At 44.4% G+C, this 8,789-nt stretch overlaps 1 pseudogene; it reads left to right on the top strand.

The window, feature by feature from the left end:
* The first annotated feature begins 203 nt into the window (after window positions 1–203).
* LOC116873821 lies at window positions 204–6,992 on the top strand (annotated as a pseudogene).
* The last annotated feature ends 1,797 nt before the right edge of the window (window positions 6,993–8,789 follow it).

The raw sequence follows: 8,789 nt of genomic DNA, 5'->3' as shown, positions 1-8,789 counted from the left end.
CTTTTCTTTCAGGTTTGACCTACCAGTGGATAGAACTTTTATTTTTATTTTTTTTAAATTTTATTTATTTATTGGTCAGAGAGAGAGGGAGAGAGAGCACAAGCAGGGGGAGCAGCAGGAAGAGGGAGAAGCAGGCTCCCTGCTGAGCAGGGAGTCTGATGGGGAACTCAATCCCAGAACTCTGGTATCATGACCTAACTGACTGAGCCACCCAGGTGTCCCAATGTATACAACATTGTATATGCTGAGGGGCAAAATTCACCATTTGTTAAATGCCCTTTCCAGAAATGAACTGTGCCTTTTCTTAAAGTTTATTTAATTAATTAATTAATTAATTTTTTTAGAGAGAATGCACACTCGTGAGTTGGGGGGAGGGCGAGAGGGAGAGAGAGAGAATCTCAAGCAGCCTCCATGCTCAGTGTGGAACTGATGCTGGGCTCTTTCTCATGGCCCTGAGATCATGACCTGAGGTGAAATAGTCACTCAGCCCACTGAGTGACTCAGACACCCTAATCTGTTAAAATTTTAAAGCCAGTAGTGAAAATAAAATTAGAATAGAATGGAATGGAATAGAATAATAAAATACCAGTAGTGAACTCAGAATTTCTACGTTGGGTATGGAGTATTTGTATGCAAAAAAACCAAAAGTCTAATTTTCAAAGTAAGATTCAGTTTAAAATCCCTGAGCAGTAAGGGCACCTGGGTGGTGTTTTATGTTGGAATGTTCGTGTCTTCTGTGCTTTTATTTGATTCCCAGGCCATGTAGGCTCTGAGAAGGAGACTGGGAATGCCCTGGGAGCCATTACCACACTCAGCACCTGAACAAATTATTTTTTTTCTTAAGATTTATTTATTTGACAGACAGAGATCACAAGTAGGCAGAAAGGCAGGCAGAGAGAGAGAGGGAAGCAGGCTCCCCACTGAGCAGAGAGCCCGACGCAGGGCTTGATCTCAGGACCCCAAGATCATGACCCCAGCCGAAGGCAGAGGCTCAACCCACTGAGCCACCCATGTGCCCCAGCACCTGAACAAATTAATAAACCTGGTTTGATCCTTATAAAATTATTGTCCTTACTGTGATATCAAACACTTGTCATAGGCTTGGAGTGTAGTTTCAGTTGTATCTAAGTACATATTTTTTAAGTTTGAAGTAATTTCATCAGTAGAAATGTATAAAGAATAATGCAAAGACCTCCTGTATACCGTTTACCAAGGTCCCTATTGTCTTTATCGCATTTCCTTTACATTCTTTCTCTTTTGAATGTAAGTTGCATATTCGATGCCCCATGACCCTTAAATTGTATGTATTTCCTACAAATCAGGGCAATCTTTTACATGTATCCATCAAAATCAAGAATTTAACATTGATACCATGAAATCCATATTCACAGTTTTGCTAGTTCTCCCAATAACGTGCAGGATCACAGGATCACATTTACATATGTATGTCAGGTCCCTTTGTCCCCTTCAATCTAGAACAGTTCCTAAGACTTTGCTTGTCTGTCACAAGCTGGACAGTTTTTAAAATCACAGGCCAATTACTTTACCAACTGCTTCTCAGTTTGGATTTGTCTGGTGTTTCTTTGTGAGTAGATGCAAGTCAAGCATTTTGGCAGGAATGTCACAGAAGTGAACTGTGTTCTTACCATGTGACATGCAGTGTTGATTTGCCCCAACACTGGCCTTGTTGATTTTGATCACTTGGTTAAGGTGTTGTCTCCTGTTTCCTTCACTAAGACATAATTTGTAATTAGTAACTATCTAATGGGAAGATACTTTGAAACAAGCTAAATATCTCAATCCTCCAAAAAGATTTCACCACTCCTTCAGAATCTATTGGTGATTCTTGTCTGAACCAATTTTTACCATGATGGTTGCCAAATGGTGATTTTCTAATCCATCGTTCTTTCTGCATTTATAGTTGTCATTCTCCCACAGGGAAGCACTATGTTGTCTCTCCATTTATCCATTGATTCATTTATTTATATCATCATTGTGTCCATGGATTCCTATTTTATTCGGTGGGTAATCAATCCATAACCATCACTCTTTATTTGATACTCGCATTGTCTCAGATTTGTCCAGTGGGATGCCCTTCATATTGTCCTTTCAACATGTTCCCATCATTCTTTGAGTACCTGTTGACTTTGTAACACGAGAGCCACCATACTTGATCTTGTAGTTTTCATGTCCTAAACCATGGAACCAGCCACTTCCCTAAGGAGCTCTGTTTCCCTTTAGTGGAGTAAGGGTGTATAGAAACCAAGATCTGGATACTAGCTGTGTTCATTGCTAATGAGCTGTCACTGTATATGCACACACACACAGTCATATAAGTGTATACACTTAGAACTTAAACTTACAACTCTATTTCTCTGTGTACTCACACCAATACTTCCAATTCCTGTCAAACTCCACAAGCCTCATTCTAGCCTTCCCCAGGCCATATTGTGGGAAACCTGGCTCTCAGTTCCCTCAGTATATTTACTTATTTGCTCAATCCTCCTTTAAGTAACCAATCTTTGGGTACGCTGACATCCTTGAGCTTAATTGCACTGGCTACCTCCTCACTTTTCCCTGGTGCTGTTGGCTGCCTCCCATAAATATTGGGGAAAGAGAAATTCATCTATGGTTTATTGATTTTTGTTTTCATGAGATCAGTAATTAGAGAACTATTGAAGTTATTTTTGAGGGATCACATGACAAAAATGTAGTTAGATTGTGGTTAATCACAGATAATTCATCTCAATAATAATTTCTTAGCTAAGTAGAGTTCCAAGTAAATATAAAGAAAAAATATGTTAAATTGAAGAAGAAATTTGAATAATAATAAAAACTTACATTTTCATGAAAATAATAGAGTTCACCTTTTGGAGCTCTTACTATAGGTCCATCACCACGTACTGTACATGTGTTATGTCATTTATCTTCCAAGTAATTCTAGTTATTAGTGTCTATTAGACACTATTATTAGTGTCTACTTTACAAATGAGGAAACTGAGGCTCAGAGCAGGGTTAAGTAACTTGCTGAAGGCTGCTGAGATTTTTAGTTGTGAAGCCTTCAGTCTGTCCATCCCAAGTTTGTACTGTTAACAATAGATAACTCACTATTAGATCTTAGTTGGTTTTGTGTGTTTCTTTGAAATTAAGAATAGAGCTGACTTAGATCACTTTATAAATCTTAAAATCCTGGGAGAGAGGTATATGTTTCTTTTACTTCCTTTGTAGCACTTTTTTTTCTTCTTTCAATTTTTTAAAAATTAAAAAAATTTTTAAAGATTTTATTTATTTGAGAGAGAGAGATCGGTCAAGAGCAGGGTTGAGTGGAGGACAGAGGGAGCGGGAAAAGCAGACGACCCTCTGAGCAAGGTGCCCCACATGGGGCCCGATCCCAGGACCCCAAGATCATGACCTGAGCTGAAGGCAGACACTTAACTGACTGGGCCACCCAGGTGCCCCTTTCTTTTTTTAAAAAAAGGATAGTACTTAGAGGGGTGCCTGGCTGGCTCAGTCAATAGAGCTTGCCACTCTTGACCTTAGGGTCCTGAGTTCAAGCCCCACATTGGGCATAGAGCCTACTTAAAAAAACAAAACAAAACACTATATTAAAAAGAAACAACATAGGGGCACCTGGGTGGCTCAGTGGGTTAAGCCTCTGCCTTTGGCTCAGGTCATGATCCCAGGATCCTGGGATCGAGCCCCGCATCGGGCTCTCTGCTCAGCAGGGAGCCTCCTTCTTTTCCTCTCTCTCTGTTGGCCTCTCTGCCTACTTGTGATCTCTGTCTGTCAAATAAATAAATAAATCTTTAAATAAATAAATAAAATAAAAAGAAACAACATAGTACTTATATACATAGAGTTTAAAATTCTTACATAAAATGAGGAAGGTACTGAAATGAAGAATAAGAAATTATGCACAAGTACAAATAAATTTTTATTGGGTGTAAAGTATATTATACTTCAATTACCTAAAGTTGTATGAATTACTTCAAGTTCATGAATATGTACACCCAAATGGAATAAAGGAAAACAGCTGCAATGGAACAAAAGTTGGTCTATAAATTGTGCTTTTCTCGCTTTCCTGTTTTTAAATCTTCCTTTCTACTCTTTGCTGAGGGCAGAACCCTTTATAACGCAGAGATACTGTTCGTAGTTTGAGACTCGGATGAATAGCATTCACCAATTTAACAACTATGTCTTCATGTGGGGTAAATGTCAGGACTGTGTTTTATATTTTGAGGATGTAAGACACGTACACTATCCTCAAGAAGTGTTCAGTTATTGGGACATACTGATATGTTTATTCATCCATTCCATCGTTCCTTCAATTTTTCTCATTCTTTTTTCTCTTTTTTTAAGATTTTATTTATTCATTTGAGAGAGAGAGAGAGAAAGAAGCAAAGAGAGCACAAGCAGGGGGAAGGGCAGAGGGAGAGGGAGAAGCAGGCCACCCACTGAGCTGGGAACCCGATGTGGGGTTTGATCCCAGGACCTGGAGATCACGACCTGAGCTGAAGGCAGATGCTCAACCATCTGAGCCACCTAGGCACCCCCATTTCTTCAGTTTTTCATTTATTCAACAGACTCAAATTGTGCCAGATGGGATGCTTGGTGCTGGAGTACAAGGGTGAACAAGACAGAAAAGTCCCATATTCAAGGAACTTATAGGCCTTAAGAAAGAAACAAAAGAATGACATATATAGGATATATATACACACACACACACACACACATATGTATATGTATATATATACACATCCATATCCAGTTGTGGGATATGTGTCATTAAAAAAAAAAAAGATGGGGCGCCTGGGTGGCTCAGTGGGTTAAGCCTCTGCCTTCAGCTCAGGTCATGATCCCAGGGTGCTGGGATCGAGCCCCACATTGGGGCTCTCTGCTCAGCAGGGAGCCTGCTTCCTCCTCTCTCTCTGCCTTCCTCTCTGACTACTTGTGATCTCTGTCTATCAAATAAATAAATAAAATATTTTTTAAAATAAAAATAAAAATAAAGAGATAACAGGCAGAGAGAGTACCAGCTGTAGGCAGGGGTGGAGACATAACTTTAAATTAAGTAGTTAGGAAGAGTAGATGTAGATCAGTAGGGTCTTTGGCTGGAAGTAGTCAAACACCAACCACAGATGGCATAACTGGGAGGACATTAACTCACCTAAGAGGTAGGGATGTAGGTGGGAGTATGCTTAGATCAATTTCCCCACTTGGTTCCTAGATGGCTGCCATAACTCCAGGCATCCTAAACTAACTCAACCAAGTGGAGGTCTTCTCCCTGCTGCTCCTTTTTTTTTTCTTTTTAAAGATTTTATTTATTATTTTGATGGAGAGAGCAAGTACAAGCAAGGGAGCACCAGGCAGAGGGAGAAGCAGGCTCCCCGCCAAGCAAGAATCCCAATGTGGGACTTGATCCCAGGACCCTGGGATGATGACCTGAGCTGAAGGCAAAGGCTTTAACCCACTGAGCCACCCAGGCACCCCCATATCTTCTTTATCCATTTATCGGTCAATGGACATTTTGGGCTTTCTCCATAGTTTGGCTATTGTTGACAATGCTGCTATGAATATCAGGGTGCATGTATCCCTTTGAATCTGTATTTTTGTATACTTTGGGTAAATACCTAGTAGTGCAATTGCTGGATCCTAGGATAATTCTATTTTTAACACTTTGAGGAACTTCCATACTTTTCTCCAGAGTGGCTGCACCAGTTTGCATTTCCACCAACAGTACCAGAGGGTTCCCCTTTCTCCACATTCTCGCCAACACCTATTGTTTCTTGTATTATTAATTTTAGCCCACCTGACAGGTGTGAGATGGTATCTCATTGTAGTTTTGGTTTGTATTTCCCTGATGATGAGTGATATTGAACTTCTTTTCATCCGTCTGTTAGCCATCTGGATGTCTTCTTTGGAAAAGTGTCTATTCATGTCTTCTTCCCATTACTTAACTGGGTTATTTGTTTTTTGAGTGTTGATTTTGATAAATTCTTTGTAGATTTTGGATACTAACCTGTGTCCTTTTTTATCAGGGAAAATTATGGGATAATGTCATGGGATTGCCATGATAGTCTTAAAACAATGAAGGCTAGGAGTATGTTGGATCCAGGCACCATTAGCAGCAGGCAGCATTCCAGAGCTGCTCTGGGTGGGCTGTGGAAAGGACAGGGTCATGGCCTGGGCTCTGGGGACGCCCAGCTAGAGCTCAGGACCTGAAAAGTTTCCCTCTCCCATGCCCCCAGGCCCACAGGCAGCAGCCATGGCACCAAGCCAGAATAGCATGATCCTGAAGGCTGGCTTCCACAAGGACTAATAGCTACACATGGCCACATGGTTCAACCAGCCATAGCAGAAGATCTGCAGAGGCAATGCTGGGCAAGTGCGGGCACACCCTGGAGCCCCACATCCCACGTCCTATCCACCAGTCTGTCCCATCGTGAGGTGACCTATGGTGAGCTATCACACCAACCTGCAAGCTGGCAAGGACTTCATCTTGGAAGAGTTACAAGGAGGCTGGCATTCACAAGAAGGTGGCCTGGACCATTGGGATCTCGGTGGATCCAAGAAGACGGAAGAAGTGCATGGAGTCCCTACAGGCCAATAGGCAGCGACTGAGGGAGTGACACTCAAGGCTCATCCTCTTCCCCAGGAAGTTCTTGGCCCCCACAGAAGGAGACTGCTCTGTTGAAGAACTCAAATTGGCTGTCCGCATGACAAGATCGATCATACCCACATGGAATGTCTGTAAGAAGGAGAACGCCAGAGTCATTACAAAGAACTTCAGGGCGTTGGCCTGTCTTCCCCTGGCTCATGCCAATGCCTGTCTCTTTGGCTTCTAGGCAAAAGGGGTCAAGAAAGCTCCAGAACAGGATGTTGAAAAGAAAAAACTAAGTGCCATTGGCAGTGACCATCATTGGCATGACCATCACCACCGCCACCAATGACAGCAACCACCTAGTACAGGCTCATCCCCTGGGACTGGGAAAGGGGAACAACAACCCAACAAAATGTGTTGTGCTAGCAGGCAAGAAGCAGAGAATGGCTATTGGGAGGGTGGACAACAGTGTCTGATCGGGAAACCTCTATAATTGGTGACCCTCGAACTGAAACCTAAAGGACAGGAGTTAGTATGCAATGTGAGAGTGGAGTGGAGAAACAGTCCCAAGCAGAGAGAGAGAGAGAGAAAAAACCGTGCAAAGATCCTGAGGCACTGAAGAATGCTGTGTGACACAGAGGACATAATACAAGCTCTCAGTGCCTTTGTCCTTGCTCCATGGTTGGCATGGAACGGTCTTCCCAAAGCAATGGCTGGCTTCCCCACCTTCTCCAAGGTTTTCTTCACAAGCCTCATGTAAAGTTTGTACCCCCAACGACTCATATCCCTAGCTCGTGCCTTATATTCTCCCCTTTAAACGTATTGCTATTTAACATACTGTGTGTAGTTCTTTTCTTACTAGCGAGAAGTGCCCTGAACAGCAGGTATGACTGTGACCTGAATTGCTGCACAACGCCAGCGAATTCTCATGAGCTTCCTGCCCAAATCGACATCGGCACTGTTTCCTCCTGGGTGGCAGGTGGAGTCCTGGGATGTGGTTCAGGGGTCCCCAATCTGGAGGGCTTGGAGGCCAGACCTCTTGAGAGACCAACCTGGAAACCCAACCTAGAGTTCATGTTAGGGCCTAGGGGCATGGCAGGCCCGATCTGCCAGCGCTGAGGTCAGCACCCCAGGGGGGTGATTACAGGGAGTGTTTGGCCACGTGTGAGCCTGGCTTTTAGAGCACATTCTCGCAGGGTTTGAGCCATGAGCACTCAGGACCTCAGGCCAGGCTCAGGTGGCTCCCCTGAAGGTCGGTGTAGTCAGAAGGGAGTTCGCTGGGGCATTCCGGCCAATTCTCACGAGCTTTCTGCCAAAATCGACATTGATTTGGACAGAAAGCTCATGAGAATTGGCAGGCATTGTGCGGCATTTGGGCCATACTCGCACCCGCTGTTCAGAGCGTTCTCTTGCTAGGTGCGTGTGGCAGCCATCTGTGAACTCGGGCCAGGAACACATGGCTCCCATGAGGGCCCCAGCTGAGGGGAACTTTCTGGGGGCAGGTTTTCTCCTAGGTGGCAGGTGGAGTCTTAGGGTGTGGCTCAGGGGTCTCCAATCTGGAGGACTTGGGGGCCAGGTCTCTGGGGACAGAAGCCTGAAAAGTCATCCTTAAGGATAGGAATAGGGCCTACGGGCATGGCAGGCCCGATCTGCCAGCGCTGAGATGGGATCCCCCGGCTGGCTGAGTCGAGGACGGTGGTCAGGAAGCGCGTCAGATTGTGAGTTTGTGGCCAGGGACTGCTGTCGAAAGTGGGGGTGGCCTCAGGGATGCATGAGGGTTTCTCCCACTCTGAGGGTTCTGCACAGCTCTGAACGGCATGGTTTCCTCCTGGGTGGCAGGCGGAGTTGCGGTGTGGCTCAGAGGTCCCCAATCTGGAGGAACAGTGCCAGTGTGGCTTTAGTCCTGGAGGCCTTGTGAGCTGCATTAGGAGTCTTTGGAAGGTGCGGCAGTGCCAGTTCACGCCACTGGAGGGAGTGGTGAGCTGTGGTGCCAGAGTCCAGGCATGGCATGGCAATGCTGCTTGCCACCGCTGGAGGCAGTGGCGAGCGGCAGTGGGAAACAGGCAGGAAGAGGAGTCAGTACAGCCTGTTAGCTCTGAGGGCTGTGGTGAGGTGCTGGGTGAGGGACGCTAAAAGGTGAGGCACTGCCGCTTGCTTTTACAAGAGGGAGTGGTGAGCTGTATAGTCT

The sequence above is a fragment of the Lontra canadensis genome, unplaced genomic scaffold (assembly GCF_010015895.1).
Source record: "Lontra canadensis isolate GAN:19392208 unplaced genomic scaffold, GSC_riverotter_1.0 scaffold35, whole genome shotgun sequence".
Classification (NCBI taxonomy): Eukaryota; Metazoa; Chordata; class Mammalia; order Carnivora; family Mustelidae; genus Lontra; species Lontra canadensis.
Note: the sequence above shows the minus strand (reverse complement) of the source record. Positions and strands in the feature narration are given on the sequence as shown.